Source organism: Pseudophryne corroboree, chromosome 5 (genome assembly GCF_028390025.1).
Source record: "Pseudophryne corroboree isolate aPseCor3 chromosome 5, aPseCor3.hap2, whole genome shotgun sequence".
Lineage (NCBI taxonomy): Eukaryota > Metazoa > Chordata > Amphibia > Anura > Myobatrachidae > Pseudophryne > Pseudophryne corroboree.
In genome coordinates this window covers 473092462-473109721 of record NC_086448.1, presented here as the reverse complement: position 1 = coordinate 473109721, position 17260 = coordinate 473092462, and the positions used below count along the sequence as shown (strand labels likewise).

The following is a 17260-nucleotide window of genomic DNA, read 5'->3' as shown; positions in this document are numbered from 1 at the left end:
CCTTTCATCTTACCCAATTCTCCATCAGTATTTTTAGTTATACAGGAACAAAAACAAATGCAGCAGCTGGTTGAACTGCCTACTATACAGAAAGATTTCCACTGTGTCCTACCTTATACAGCCTTCTGCTTTGCCCTGGCCTCCCAAATAGCTTACCCATGTGCCCTGTCCCCCAAGATCAAAAGATCCAAGTATTTAAATCAAAACATATTAGAGGACCTGCTGTACCTGTGTCTATGGAGGCAATGCAGGCAAGAGACCTGTGAGAAGTGACAGCAAAACTGAGAGCAGAAATGGACATTATTTGGCCTCAGCCATACACTTGCTAGTTTGCCCGTCAGTTGATAATGCCAAGAATCTCCTGCAGTGTAGTAAGAGAAAAAGTCTCCAAACAACTACCACAATGGAGGTGTCTGCTAAGTGGTGAAAGCTGCTTTCTACTCAGAAAAATTAGGAGTGTTAACAAAGAGAAGTGTACTAAAGGAGTATACACTGCTGGACCTACCTAGAGGAAGGCATTATCCATGCCACATCCCACTTGGTAATAGTCTCTGATAATGTTCATGGACGCAGAGGTATAAAAGTGATTACAAATACAAACCTCTGCATATTTAAGTCTTTATTGGGACATATTGCATGTAATTTTTTTTTACATTTCTTATTTATTTTTCAGGTTAAAAGGAACAATGATGTCTCCTAACATCAAGGAGAGAATATATTCATAAAACTACGTAACATACAGATCAGGAGTATAACAATATTGACTAAGCAATAGGGTAGACAGAGTAGTAAATATTACACTGGAAGGAATAGACACTGTGAGAAACAAAAGCATGTTATACGTGGAGGAACCAAATGATAGACTAGGAATAGCACAAAAAGTAGAAGGAAGAAAGAAGAAGAAGAGGTAAGAGAAGAAGGAGGAAGGGAAAGAAGGGAAAGGTACAGATTAGGGGGAGAAGAGAAAGGGGTGGAGAACCCGCTGGTGTGTCCCCTTACACAATATATACTTCTCATAATTCTAATGCTAGGTTGGAAGTATTAGCTGAAGTAAACAGTATGTTAGTGCAAAGTACATTCTCAGGGCTGTGTAATTGGTTAAGGGCTTAAAAAAGTCACAGAAGGAGTGCTAGAGATCCTCTAGAGGAGCATGAACTGAATCTGGGAGCTTGACAGTTGAACCACATGTCCCATACCTGTAGAAACTTGAATGACCTGTTATTGAGGTATGCAGTGATATTTTCCATGCTTGCTAAGTACCAGACTTTATCAATGACCTGACTAAGAGGAGGGGCCTCCAGCTGTTTCCAGTGGAGAGCAATTAAGCATCTGGCAGTGTTTAAGATCTGCGTTATTAATTTACCAGAATTTAAAGCAGTATTTACAATTGGAAGGCCTAGGAGGAAAGACCAAGCATCTTTAGACACCAGGGCATTGATCACTATACTTATTAGGTGCTTAGCTATATGCTTAGCTATAGGTATGTCTAGTGGGACTACAAGCGCCAGAAAGCTACACTGCATCTGCTAATTTTCATATATGAATACCATGAATGCTTAGCTATAGGTATGTCTAGTTCATTAATCATTAGCAGATTTAAGCAAACTTTATTTTTAGCATTTGGGGAATGTGTGATGGTTTCATACCCCCACACCATTTGTTTGTAAGTTTTATTGCTTTAAATGGGTGATGGGCTAGGGGTGGGTCCAATCAATCAATGTGCTCACATACACATGTTTGTTGGTCTCTATATTAGTGTGTAGTCTAGCTGAATCAGCGTAGCTGAATCAGTGTGGGTTGAAAGATTTCAAAGGGAGAAAATTTCTAAGGGTGTCATCTGTGACTTTTACTGGAATTCTACTGGACGGAAACTGAAAGAAAACACCATCAATTGCAAAAAAAAAAGAAAAATACCATCACAAACCACCAATACTTGGACTGCAGCTACAAATGATTGTTTACTCCTAATATTCACCAAACCTCACTTATTCGGGAAACTATACATTCACTTTCTGTACAAACACCTGCAATGCAACTTCTACTCTGACCCTGCAAATACCTGGAAAACAAATGTTTCACTGAGAAGCATATTTAATAAAGTAACACTGACTTGCAGTTTGCCAACACTGTGTAATTTTCCATCTAACATCAGCATATATTTGAGTTACTGTTAACCTGTAGATACTAACGACAGTTTAAAATTGAATTTTATTTCTGCAAACTTCACTGCTCTCTTATTCAGCCACCACTCCTCCTCCTACTCTCATTTTGCTACCGCTATTTACCCCATCCACACTATGGCCAGGCTGGCAACATCACCCATTAATCCTTGTCTTCCTATTCCTTTTTTCTGTCCCCTGTTACCACCTCTATCCCTCTCTCCCAGTCTCCTACATCTCATGCTCTCTCCTCTCCTCTGTCTGCCTCCCTTCCCCTCCTCTTCTGTTTCCCCACTGCAATTCACTTCTGCCCCTCCACACCATTTATACCCCACCACTCAACCCTGCTCTCTCCCTCCTTTGCCTGTCACCTCACCTCTCCTCCACCAGTATCATACTACACTCCCTCCCTGCCTCACTCCTGCAGTCTCCATTCCTAGCCAAGGCCCCAGCACCATCAATACACCCTCTTTATCCCTTCCTTCCACATCAAACTTACCTCAACGCTACAGCAACCCTGATAATCTCATTCACATCTCTCCCACAAACTCCTACTCCCTATCCTGTGCCCTCTGGAATGCCAGATCTGTTTGCAACAAACTGTCCCCCACTCACGACCTTTTCATATCCAACTCCCTGCACCTCCTGGCCATTACTGAAACCTGGATTACTCCCTATGACACCGCTTCTCCTGCTTCTCTCTCTGCTGGGGGCCTCACATTCTCACACACACCCCGACCTGGGGGTCGTCATGGGGGTGGTGCTGGGATCCTTTTACCCTCAAGCTACACATACCAACTTATACCTCCAGAACCATCTCTTACATTCTCTACATTTGAGGTCCATGCAATTCGCCTCTACCAACCTAGTAATATTCGAGTTGCTGTCATTTACCGTCCACCTGGCATTTCCTCCAAATTCCTCGACAACTTTGCTTCTTGGCTACCTCACTTCCTCTCTTCTGACATTCCCTCCATTATCCTAGGTGATTTCAACATCCCTATCGATAACCCCACAAAACCACCTGCCTCTAAACTCCTTAACCTCACCTTTTCACTTGGTCTCTCCCAGTGGACCACCTCACCCTCCCATGTGAACGGGAGCTCACTGGATCTGGTTTTCACTAACCGCTGTGATATTTCTGATTTCTCCAAATCCCCTTTTCCCCTCTCTGACCACCACTTGCTCTCATTCAACTTATCTATCTCTGCTCCCCCATCTCTCCCTCCTAAGGCTACCATCACTAAGCATAACATTGAGGCTATTGACACCTCATCCCTATCCTCCCTGTTTGACTCACTTCTCTCTCCTCTTCTCTCTCTCACATGCCCTGAACAAGCCACATCTCTATACAATGCATCTCTTACTTCAGCCCTTGACTCTGTTGCTCCGCCAACCACTATTCACCCTCGCAGATCAACACCTCAACCCTGGCACACCAAATGCACCAGATATCTACAAAAATGCTCACGTACTGCCGAGCGACAGTGGAGGAAATCACGCTCTCAAGCAGACTTCCTCCACTTCAAATTCATGCTCTCATCCTTCAGTGCTGCCCTTTTCCTCGCTAAACAATCATACTTCAGAATCCTCATCTCCACCCACTCTTCCAACCCCCGGCGCCTCTTTGCCACTGTTAACTCCCTCCTCTGCCCACCACCACCTCCTCTCCCTTCCTCATTGTCTGCTCTTGACTTTGCCACTTATTTCACAACCAAGATTGACTCCATACGTCAGGACATCACATCCCACCAGTCGAGCAACCAGCCACCACCCATCCTTTGCCACCCCTCCCCTACCCTCTTTCCAACTCTGACATCTTTCTCCCATGTATCTGGCGAGGAAGTCATGGGCCTCATACACTCCTCCCCCCCCCCACAACCTCCCCACTCGACCCTATCCCCTCCCACCTCCTCAGCTACCTCTCTCCTTCTGCCTGTTCCCATCTTCCCCACCTTCTCAATCTCTCCCTCTCATCAGGCACTGTCCCCTCTGCCTTCAAGCATGCTCTTGTCGCCTCACTGCCTTTCTTTCCTCTCACTCACTGCTTGACCCATTCCAGTCTGGTTTCTGCTCTTTCCACTCCACTGAAATTGGCCTCACAAAAGTCTGCAATGACCTCCATGCCACCAAATCTAAGGGCCACTACTCTCTGCTTATTCTTCTTGACCTCTCTGCTGCTTTTGACACTGTGGACCACCCTCTCCTTCTGCAAATCCTTCACTCTCTTGGTCTACGTGATACTGCCCTCTCCTGGCTGTCCTCCTACCTCTCTGATCGTTTCTTCTCTGTCTCCTCGCCCCCACTTCCACTAACTGTTGGTGTCCCCCAAGGTTCTGTTCTTGATCCTCTCCTTTTCTCTCTCTATACGTCCTCTTTAGGTGAACTCATTAGATCCTCCCCTGATCTCTCCGCGGCTCTCCTCACTCGTGCCTCTAACTGTCTTTCTGCTATCTCTTCCTGGATGTCCCAGCGCTTTCTTAAACTCAACATGTCTAAGACCGAGCTGATCATCTTCCCACCCTCCCGCACAACCTCACCTCCCACAATTTCATTATACATTGATGGCACGACTATCTCCTCTAGCCCCCAAGTATGCTGTCTTGGTGTAATCCTTGACTCCTCCCTCTCCTTCAAACCACACATTCAGCACCTCTCACAAACCTGTCATTTTCATCTCAAAAACATTTCCAGGATCAGACCGTTTCTCACCCAGGATGCCACTAAGATCATTATTCACTCACTGATTATTTCCAGACTGGACTACTGTAATCTCCTCCTAACTGGCCTCCCTGAAAATTACCTCTCTCCACTCCAATCTATCCTCAATGCTGCTGCCTGGCTTATCTTCCTCACCAAACGCACTACGTCCACCTCCCCTCTCCTACATGCCCTTCACTGGCTACCCTTCCCTTTCAGAATCCAATTCAAACTTCTCACTCTCACTTACAAAGCACTCACCCACTCCTCTCCCATTTACATCTCTGACCTTATCTCCCTTTACTCTCCCACCCGTCCTCTTCGCTCTGCTAATGCACGCCGGTTCTCCTGTCTTCTGATTACTTCCTCCCACTCCTATCTCAAAGATTTTTCACGTGCTGCTCCCTTCCTCTGGAATTCTTTACCTCTCCCCTTCAGACTCTCCACCTCTCTACAAAACTTCAAACGGGCTCTTAAGACCCATTTCTTTACCAAACCCAGCCAAATCTCATCCTAACCCTTTGTTCTACGCTCTCTATGTACCCCATCTGTGTCACCCCTGTCTGTCTACCCCTCCCCTTAGATTGTAAGCTCTCATGAGTAGGGCCCTCTTCCCTCATGTGCTTATCCTTTTCTTGCTTTAATAATCCTCAACTGCCCAAATCAAGCAGTTTTTTGGCCCCCTGGAACTTCTCTGTCATTTACTGGTGTAGTTATGCTTAGTTACCCTGTACTTGTCCTAAATTGTCATCAACTGTAACTCACTGTTTTCCTGTTTTGATTATGTGCATATGTACTCTGTAATTGGGCGCTGCGGAACCCTTGTGGTGCCATATAAATAAAGGATAATAATAAATAATAAATAGGTGTGCGATCTTATCCCAAAACATCACAATCTAAGGACATGACCACCATATATGGAGGAAAGAGCCTTGCCAACCGCAACCTCTCCAGCACAAGGGAGAAGAAGAAGGGAATATTTTGAGTAGTTTAGTGGAGACAAAATACCATCTATATAAAATTGTGTAGCCATTTTCTTTTATTAGGGTTGAAATAGAGGATTTTGAAACAGCAGTGAAGATGTCTGACCAATCATGTCCACCAAGCATTGGGCCCAAATCCCATTCCCACTGAAGAATGAATGACAGGGTCGATGACTGACCACAATCCATGAGGAGGGAATATAGCAATGAAATGATTTCACGAACAAGTGGTTTATGATAGCAAAAAGACTCTAATGTGGATAGGGGCTGAAATGGGGAAGAATTTGGGAGAGGATACAAAATGTCTTATCTGAAAATAAGTGAAAGGGTTTGCCACTGGAAAGTGATATCTTGTCATGAGATCCGATAAGGGCGCGCAGGAGCCCTCAGACAATACATCCAGAACAAATGGATATTCTTGCCCAACCATAGACGTGAATAATAATTACTTTTTTAAATTCATTTTAGAATAATCCTCATTTATAAGAATTATGTTTATTTCTTTAGATATCTTTTTACATTTCTTATGTTATATATGTATTTATTTTATATTGTTATTAAAGTTACTATGGATTAATTGGCAACCAGTTGCTACTAAATAAATTGTTTGAGAATATCAATTAAAAATTATTTTTAATATTTACAGGTATATTATTTTGCTGTTATTGTGCATATGTGTGTCAGAATATTTACCATACCAGACTTTTATATAGTCTCAGCATGTAATCACTTATCTATCTACAGTATATATTGTCAATCAGCCTTGACTAAGACATCTGCATCTGCATTGAAGACATCTGCATTGTAGAATTGTCACTTGCTTGTCATTTGCACAAATGGCTTTTAGCTTTGAGATCAACATAGCTTAAAGTACTTGTGTGTGTTTAAAAGCACCTCTGAAGAGTAAATACTTTAGACATTTTGTTTTAGAAAATTCTACACAATTATCTGACAATAAATGCCATGGAACATATGACAAATCTCATTTTTTAAAGTGTGTTAAAATAACATGAGCACAAGTGTATTTCTACATGTTTTTAATGAATAAACAGATTTTATGTTTTTCTACATAGTCTAAATTTACTTGCATCTCAGAATTGTAAGATTTATTGGAAATAATGTTGTAATATGTTGTCTAATAAACTTAGAAATTGTTATTTTGTAAAATATTTTGCAGCTGTAATTCACCTCTTCGTTGTAGCCATAGAAAATTGCTTCCATACATCATTTTCTTATTAGAGGATGCAGGTTTTACTCCAGGCTATGTCAACTGAGAAAAACAGAGTACACTGTGTTACACTTTGTATTTACCTTGTAAGTTTATTGTTACAACTATAGTCACTTGATAAAAAAAAGTCTAAACAGTTATTTTCTTCTATTGAAATACCTTGCACTTTAAGTTCTATTACTTTTAATGAAAACTGAAAGCTGTATACCTTAGATTTAAAATTGTAATCATCCAGCTAATGTATTTTAGCAGACAAGATTTGCCAACTTTAGCAGCCATCCAGAGGTGTAGCTAAGTGCCATGGTGCCCAAAGCAATGTTATGTATCGGCACCCCCACTCCTGTACTGAATTGGGGCATGTTAAATTTGAAAAGAAAAAAATATAAAAAAATCCTAAATTGTTGACAGGGCTGGTTCTAGACCTTATGGATCTCAGGGCTAAAGTTTCCTTTGGGCACCCCCCATGTTTAAAAAAGGGTCAGTGTACTCCAAAGGTGTGTAAGAAAAATAAAGAGGAGTGGCTTCATGGGGAAGGGGCGTGGTCAAAGAATAGTACCAATTCAGATTACACCGCACAGTATTGTACATTATTCACATTACACCACACAGTAGAGCCCTTTATGCACGTTACACCACACAGTAGAGCCCCTTGTGCACATTACAAAACACAGTAGAGCCGCTTATACATGTTATGCCACATTATAGCTGTTTATACAAGTTATATCAGAGTAGAGCGACCAGAGCCGGCACTATGCATAGGCAAACTAGGCAAATACATTTGGAATGCTTAGGGGCACGAGCACCTTCTGCTGATTAAAATGATATGCAGCATGCCTATATTCTGTGTGTGACTGCGGCTGTATCTGCATATGAAATGCTACATTACAGTGTATTCCTGTAATGTAGCATTCCGTATGCAGATACAGCCACAGTTGCACACAGAATATAGGCATGCCGCATATAATTTTAATCAGCAGAAGCTGCTTGGTGTATTGAGGCAAGATGTATGAGGGCACATCTGTGTCCAAGCAGAGGCAGAGGTCACAGTGTGAGCAGCCATGTGAGTGATGTGTGCAGGTGGGTTGATTGTGTAATAGTGTTCAGCATATGAGTAAGGGGCACTATGTGTGTCATTATGTGTATAAGGGCATCAATATTGTGCAGCATATGTGTAAAGGATAGTATGTGTAAAGGGGCATTAATAAAGGTTGGCATAATGTGTAAGGCGCATCTTGTTTATAAGGACATTAATAATGTGTGTCATATGTGTGAGGGGCATTACTGTGTGGTATAATGTGAATAAAGTTGCAATACTAGGTGGCTTAATTTGAATTGTGGGTACTATTTTGTGGCCATGCCCCTTTCCAGCAAGAACACGCCCCTTTCTGGGCTGCACACAACATGTACGCACTGTTCCAATTTAAAATATAGGGGATAGGAGCACCAAAATGAGAACTGCTATAAGTGAGGGGTGATGGTACTGGGAAAGGGGTACAGGATCAGAGGCGGAACTAGCAGCAGTGCCAAAGGGGACCAGCCAAATCTTGCCTAGGGCATCATATTGGTTAGGGCCGGTTCTGAGAGCGACTTATACATGTTATGCCACAGTAGAGTCACTTACAGATGTTATTCTGCAGCTTCTAATGCAGAAATACATGCTGCAGCAAGAGCTTGTGCAGAAACAAGTGCAATGTAGAGAGAGGTGCTGCAGCAGACAGGGCAGAGAGAGCTGCTGCAGCAGCTAAGGCAGAAAGAGGTGCTACTGCATAAGAGACATAGAGAAGTGCTTTAGCAGCTGAGGCAGAAAGAGGTGCTGCATCAGCTGGGATAGAGAGAGATGCTGCAGCAGCTGGGGCAGAAAGAAGTGCTACAGCAGCTGGGACAGAAAGAGGTGCTGCAGCAGCGGGGCAGAGTGGTGTAACAGGACAGAAGTAACCCTGCTGCACAGCTACAAGCAGCCAGTGAAGATATAAAGAGGGCAGCAGAGACCCGGCATGTGCTGGCTGTCAGTGTCTCCTGCTGTTGCCTCTGGCTTGCCCTGTTCCCTACCTAGTCCCGGAATCTGAGTCAGTGTGAGCCCCTCTGCTTCTCCTCCTCCTGATCTGTGGCTGCCTGTACATGCAAGTAATAGTCAACAAGGTTTAATTTTGGGGCTCATTTAGAGATGATGCATTTGCATTATGAACATACGTATGTAGGAAAAACACTCACATAAAAAGGCATATATAAATGTATAAGATGAGTCAAGATGTGCCAAGCTTAACATTTGTACAAGGCATTTTTAAAATAAAATTATAAACAATTATTGGATATCCTTATAAATTGGTGTTTGTAAAAAAATATATTTAATAAGTTATAAAATGTATATAAAGTATGTATAATCTTACCAAGCTCTTCCAGACATCTATATTAAAGCATTCAAATTTATCACTCTTCCTTTCTTTTGTCCTAAGGAATAATTTTGTTCAAATTCTTCACGGTGTGGTTCCAAATGATAATTTATGTTAATATTTAAAGCCCCCTGCTTCATTGTAATCAGATTACAGTCATTGGGTGTTGCCTTGTTTGCAATCACATATATATATATATATATATACAGTATATTATAAACTGCACTAGTTTATTCGCATATACTGTACTAGTCTTTTGTCTTTTTTACATCATGGCTCCCTAGGCCAAAAGTTTATATTGAGAAATTTAGAAAGAAATATTAAATTAAATTAATTCAGTTGTGTGGCAAAGGACAACATTTTTTTATCCACATATTTTATGATTGACAGCCACTAGCACTGGTTTTGCATATCACATTGACTATACATAATTAGAATTGGCCCTGGACCACCAAACCATTACAGACCTGCAAGAGCCTCGCTGCACCCCAGGGTGCCACGGCACACAGTTTGAGAACCACTGTACTAGTCATGACAAGCATGTATTCACACAATGGCAGTGAAACAGCACAGACATATGCCTGAACATGTTAGTAGTAAAGAATACTAAATTCAAAACACTTTAGTTATTCACAATTTAATAATACAATGAAGTGCCATAAACTGTTCCAGTAATCACAAATGGGATGAAAAATACATGGACCTGATAGTTTAATTGGGAACCTACCTTTGAGCGTTAGGACACTGCAATCATCCCCATTTTGTGTCATCACTTCTAGGTGTAGACTATTAACCCAGGTTAATACTATGCAGTGCGCCCAAGATGGCTGCCTTACCTGGTACCTTGTAATGGAGAAATACACAAACCATTGAAGTTACTACCCAAAATGCCTACACCAAACCTGAATTATGATTATTCTATGCATTCAAGGTTTTCATATTTATGTCTGTGTGGCTTGTGTATTGCTGTATTAATCTTCTGTATTATGTGCATTGTTTTGATGTCTATAAATGCCTTGAGTCCTGTGTGGAGAAAGAGTGCTATATAAATAAAATTAGATAGATAGATAGATAGAGAGAGAGAGATAAATATTACAAAACAACTGCTTCTTCTTTATATTTAAATGGAACTCTTATTTCAACGCAATCGACAAAATGTAAATATCATTTAAATAATGAAAATGGAAAGCAATGGCTTGAAATAATGTAACAATGATGTGTTCAGTTGCATGGGCTAAAAAAAAAAAGCAGCCTTTCAATAGCTAGAGATGCTGATAGTAATCATCATTATCATCATTTTCATCATCATCATTATAATTTCATCAGGACTCTGATGCTAAATATACCTCCTAAAAGGTATATCTGTAAAAAAATTGACATATTAATGCATAACAATTATGTGAACTGAGTCTTAGCGTAATCCTGTGCTTGCCTGTCTTCCTAGCTTTAGGCCTAATTCAGACCTGATAACAGCAGCAAAATTGTTCTCTAATGGGCAAAACCATGTGCACTGTAGGGGGGAAGGGGCAGAAAGATTTAGATTAAGGTGGGTTATATTGTTTCTGTGCAGGGTAAATACTGGCTGCTTTATTTTTGCACTGCAATTTAGATTTCACTTTGAACACAACCCATCCGAATTTAACTCTCCCTGCACATGTTATATCTGCCCCACATGCACTGCACACAGCTTTGCCCATTAGAGAACAATTTTGTTGCTGCGATCAGGTCTGAATTAGGCCCTTTGTTCTGTCTCTTTAGTTAGGAGATATGAGTCAATTACATACAATACTGTATGTAGATGCATATTTGGTTCTCATGCACAGTACACAAAAACACAATTTTTATGTTCAAGTCTAATTGAGGTCCTGTGTACTATTTCATTTATGGACTGCCAAATTTGGATGAGCTACAGTATTCTTCAAAATGCTGTAGCACTACACCAAACAATCAAAGGTAATAGAATAATCTACTATACCTCCCGTCACTAATATATTGATTTCAATAAAACTACACGTGTCACCAGCTGCAAATGAAGAAGGTTTTACTAGAATCACAGGAAAAACAACACAATAATAGATATGGAAATCACTGCATTTGGTGATCTTCTAAATAAAATAAAGGTAATAATAATAATAATAATAATAATAATAATAATTATTATAATTTTTTTTATATATATATATATATATATATATATACACAAGAAAGTCCTGCACTCTCATCATAGGCTCCCAGGGTGGGTGCTCCCAACAGAACAATGTCTGCTCATATAGAAGAAGTTTCCACAAGGTGGAGGGTGCATTCTCACAAAAGAAACAGAAAATCTTCAGTTTTGTTGTCAAAGTTTATTGTAGCTCAGGCCCCAAATGATGACAATATTACACACATACACATATCGTCAAAATACCAAATATAGCTGCAAAAAAGTGCAAGCTATATAAGGATATATATGTGTCTATATACACCCTTATACCCAAGGCGAGCCAGTTCAAGAGCCCACTATCCAGAGGAGGCCAATCTTAATTATCCGTATGTGTAAACAGTATCATATTACTACACCTATAGGTGCCGAATGTAGGCATAGTGCAAACAGTCCTAAGTGCTCAACAATCGCAAGGTGCTGATATTATTTCACCAAAGCATGCAAAAAGCACAAGTCGCTGGTTTACCTGAAATATCCAGTTTACATATCATGGTCACAAACAGCCCTGATGTAAGATTAGTGCCATCTCCACTAGGAACGACACACAGCACTAAACAGAATTTTATACTTGATATAAAAAATGCTTACTAGAAAACACACAAATGCAACAGATCCAGAGATGTAGAATAAATACCTAAACATCCAGCAGAGTATACAAAGGTACAACACCTGGCAGGTCACAGCGTAGGCGTCCGCAGGGTAATAAACACACTGTAAACATAGGATAACAGAACCTTACCATCCCCAATGTGTCACAGGTTAGACCATAAATAAGGCAGTAACTGGTCGCCATGTATTTTTTTTTTATATGTATGTCTGTGTCTTGCTCCCATTGTCAGGAAAACAAGTACAAATGTGACAGTAGATATATAAATACCCACAGATACAATCCCCATGATTACCTGAGTTTCTTCAGCTGAACTGGCGCTCCCTCTGACTTCCCCGGTGTCTGTGCTGTGGGAATGCTGCTCTGGGCAGCCGGTGATGTAATCAGGCCACACCTGCCAGCAGAAGTCCCAATATTGTGTATGGTTGCCTTGGCAACCACCCTCAATGCTATGCAGTATATAAAAAAACGATTATAGAACATGCTCTAATACAAGTATCAGTGATGTTGTAGCAATGTTGCTTATATACCAGGCTGTTTGTTATTAATTTATCTCATACTATATGGTACGGTACTATATAACTGCTATCTATTACTTTACTAAACAGCCCTCCTCTGATCTATTAAGGTTGCATTTTCAGTATCATCACTTATATAATAAAACAAGGTGTACAGTAATATAAACAAATATATATATTTTTTTAAATAGATTGCAGACATTTGTAAAATACCGACTTACAGTAAGCATTGCAGACCTAGCATTTCATTAAGTCATTTTGGTGCCAGTACATCTAATTGGAATATCCTCTCTAATTGTAATAATTTCTGCAACCTATTACCACCTCTTACATCATATGAGACATGGTCAATAGTTTTAAATCTAATGCTTGCTATGCTGTGTTTTGCATGCAAGCAGTGACGTGCCATAGGTTGGTCACTATGGTGGTCATTCCGAGTTGATCGCTAGCTGCTTTCGGTCGCTGTGCAGCGATAAGGCAAAATAATGCACTTCTGCGCATGCGTATGCGACGCAATGAGCACGCGCAACATATTATTACAACGACCGATGTAGTTTCACACAAGGTCTAGCAAAGCATTTCAGTCGCACTGCTGGCCGCAGAGTGATTGACATGAAGTGGGCATTTCTGGGTGTCAACTGACCGTTTTCAGGGAGTGTTCGGAAAAACGCAGGCGTGACTGAAAAAACGCAGGCATGGCTGAAAAAACGCAGGTGTGGCTGGGCGAACGCATGGCATGTTTGTGACGTCAAAACAGGAACTGAATGGTCTAAAGTGATCGCAAGCGTGGAGTAGGTTTTGAGCTACTCTAAAACTGCACAAAAAAACTTTGTAGCCGCTCTGCGATCCTTTTGTTCGCACTTCTGCTAAGCTAACATACACTCCCAGTGGGTGGCGGCATAGCGTTTGCGCAGCAGCTAAAAATAGCTAGCGAGCGATCAACTCGGAATGACTACCTACTGTATGTCGTTTCCAGGGTTGTTCTGATTGCAAATCTCTGTTGTACCATCTACTCCTTTAATTGTCTTTCTGTCTTACCCACATATATCAACCCACATGAGCAAGACAGAACCTTATTATGCATGTCTGTGGATGATTAATGGTGTATTTCTTTCCTGAATATGGATGTGTGAATGAGTCACCCACTAACATTGATCGACATGTAACACATCCCAGGCATCTATAGCATCCTGGTCTGTGTGAAAAAAATGGGCATGGGTCATTAGGTCAACAAGATCACTAGGTCGACATGGTCTTTAGGTCGACATGTACTAGGTCCATATGGAAAAAGGTCGACATGAGGTTTTTTTTTTACTTTTTTTGGTGTCGTTTTCTTCGTAAAGTGACAGGGAACCTCAATTAGTGCACCATGTCCCCTCGCATTGCTCGCTACATTCACCATGCTTCAGGAAAGACGCCTTGCTCTGCAACTGCTGCGCTCGGCACAGATTACTTCTTCCCAATTGTAGTCTTCTGCTTCGTGGTACTTAGGAGGGGGAACGGCCCAACCTCTTGAAGGGTTAATGGTCCCATTCCCTGCTGACAGGACAATGAGCTCCTGAGGGAACTATTCGCAAGCCCCACCATGGTGAGCATACATTACCGCCACCCCTAACAGAGCCAGAAGAATGAACAGTGGTGAGTACTGAGCTGGCATCCCAGTTAGCGGTGCGTCAGCCATTATGGCGGCATGAGAGTACAGAGATGCATGGCTTCTCAACGAGGCAGAATGCGTCTCCGGACACAGTACACAACTGCGTCTTTGTACACTGTACACAGTACCAAGACTGGCAAACACAGCCTTAAAATGGTTCTGCTCCATTTTAAGCGCAAAAATTACCTCAGCCAGTATAAAAAAAGTGAGAAGACCACATGCCATTGAATGGGTGGGGCTTCACTATGAGACGATCCAGAAGCTCACCAGTGCCATTTTCCCTCTGCAGTGGACACAGACGCTGACTGACTGGAATGCGCAGCTCCTCTTGTGTGACTCCAAATTACCTCAGCGGTACCAGGGGGTAATAGCAGGGGGGAAGCATCTATTAGTGTACTAAGTCTCCTATCAGGGTACTTGGTGTGCGACCAAGCTAAGCTTGGCATTAGCAGTGAGGGCGCGATGGGGGCTGGCTCCAACAACTCTGTGTCTCCCTGAAGGGCTCTTTGTGGGTTAATTGTGCTTAACTTTTTCCTGTGTGTGTGTGTGTTGTCACATTTACATTATATCAGGAAAAGAGTGTGTTTCATGTACAGTGGAGTGTTTTTCCTCACCGGGGGCTCACTACTGGGTACTCAGGGCAGTACACCATCCCTGAATAGCGGGGCTGAACCAGAGTTAGTTAATTCTCTTAAAGAAATGATCTCCACTCTTTCTACAAAATTGTCCCGCAATGAGAAGAGATGCAATACTTAAAACAGACTGTGGATGTATTTATGAACAGAGACTCAGTCCCCAAAACAGCATCTCATTCCCCTCCCATTTTTCTGCAAAAGCGATCTCTGGCCCATATCCTGCAGTCTGACTCTGACGCTGACAGGTCAGACATTGTGGAGTGATGGGGGGATGGTGGACTCAGAGGGGGGATGCAGGGAATAGAGGCTCTTATAGAGGATAACAGAGATGTTCTACATATTCCTGAAAAGGTGTCAGGAGTGTGAGGAAACTTATTTTAATGTAAAAAAGAAGTCCTAAGTCACTTTTCCTGCATCAAAGGAATTGAATACCCTGTTTGAAGAACCATTGGTTAATCCTGATAAGAAACGTAAAATTCCTAAAAGGTTGCTCTCATCTTTTCCTTTTCCTTTGGAAGATAGGAAAAAATGGGAAAATCCACCCATAGTGGATGCATCAGTCTCTAAGCTGTCACAAAAGATTGTATTGCCTGTCCGTGGTGCAGCCTCCCTAAAAGACACGGCTGATCGTAAAATTGAGACTACACTCAAATCATTGTACACAGCTGCTGGGGTGGCCCAAAGACCCACTATTGCATGTGCATGGATCACAAAAGCCATTGCTAAATGGTCAGGTAACCTAATTGAGGGGTTGGATTCCTTGCCTAGGAGGATGTTGTTTTACTCCTGCAGCATATACAGGACTCTGTGAACTTTATGGTGGAGGCCATAAAGGAAATAGGCTTGCTTAAAGCATGCACTATTGCTATGGCAGTGTCAGCATGCAGAGGCTTGTGGCTATGCCAGTGGACTGCTGATGCGGACTCCAGGAAAGGAGTGGAAGGACTATTATTCACAGGAGAGGCCTTGTTTGGAGATAAACTATACAAATGAATCTCCAAAGCTACTGCGGATAAGTCTACATATCTTCCTTCCGCAGCCCCCCCAACCAAGAAGACTTATTCAGCTTCTAAGTTGCAGTCCTTTTGGACAGCCAAGTTCAAGGGCAAATCCAGAGGTGCTTCTACGTCCTCCAGCGGTGCAAGTGGTAAACCACGCAATCCAGCAACTGCAAGCTCTCAGGAACAGAGCTTAGGCTCTGCTTCCTCAAAGCCTTCAGCATGATGGTGGATTGCAATGCCTGGAAGGCTGTCAGGTGGGAGCCCAATTATGATTCTTCAGTCAGATCTGGTCAAGTTCATGCCAGGATCCCTGGGTCATGGATCTTATTTCCCAGGGCTACAGACTGGAGTTCCAAGAGCCCCCACCTCACAGATTCTTCAAATCAGGCTTACCAGTTTCACAAGAGGAAAGTATAACTTACCTACGGTTTGCAGGACTGTCACTACCAGTTCCAGGCCCTGCCATTTGGTCTCTCCACGGCACCAAGGGTGTTAACCAAGATGTTGGCAGAGATGAGGTTTCTACTTCGCAAACAGGGAGTGAACATAATTCCATACCTGGACGATCTCCTGATAAAAGCACCATCCAGGGAACGGTTGCTGGAAAGCACTGATCTCTCAACCAAACTCCTACAGGATCAAGGGTGGATTCTGAACCTTCTGAAATCTCACATGGAGCCAACATGGAGGCTTCCATTCCTGGGAATGATACTAGAAACAGAGTCGCAGAAAGTGTTCCTTCCGTTGAAAAGGCATTGGTAATCCAGTCAATGGTTCAGGATGTCCTGAAGCCAACCCAGATAGCGGTGCATCTATGCATTCGCCTTCTGGGGAAAATAGTGGCCACTTACGAGCTACTTCAATATGAAAGGTTCCACATCTGTAAGGATAGTCCTCCAAAGGATAGATGAGTCCAGGAGTCCACAGAAAAACAAGCCCGTGGGACTCATCTGTACTTTGGGGGACTATCCTTACAGATGTGGAGCCGTGCATCCGAAGCCCGGTAACCCACTAGCCCATTGTCCATCTGGTGCCTGAGGAATCCTCCGGAGAAAAAAACAAATAGGATTGGTGATATGTCCTATGGAGTCTATTTGATATTCTGTTTTTACTTCTATGTTTGTAAGTGCAATCTGTAAAATAAATTGTGTCTCAATTTTAAGGATTGCTACACTATGTCTG

General features: G+C 42.1%; 1 long non-coding RNA gene across 1 annotated transcript in view; it reads right to left on the bottom strand.

The window, feature by feature from the left end:
* LOC134929135 (uncharacterized) overlaps positions 1 to 9193 on the bottom strand; it is a 30788-nt gene extending 21595 nt beyond the window's left edge. Inside the window, exons 1-2 of the long non-coding RNA XR_010178312.1 lie at positions 9120 to 9193; positions 7031 to 7112 (exon numbers count right to left, since the gene is read on the bottom strand). This is a non-coding gene — a long non-coding RNA (uncharacterized LOC134929135). The remainder of the gene's footprint in view (positions 1 to 7030; positions 7113 to 9119) is intronic.
* Between the last annotated feature and the right edge of the window lie 8067 nt (positions 9194 to 17260).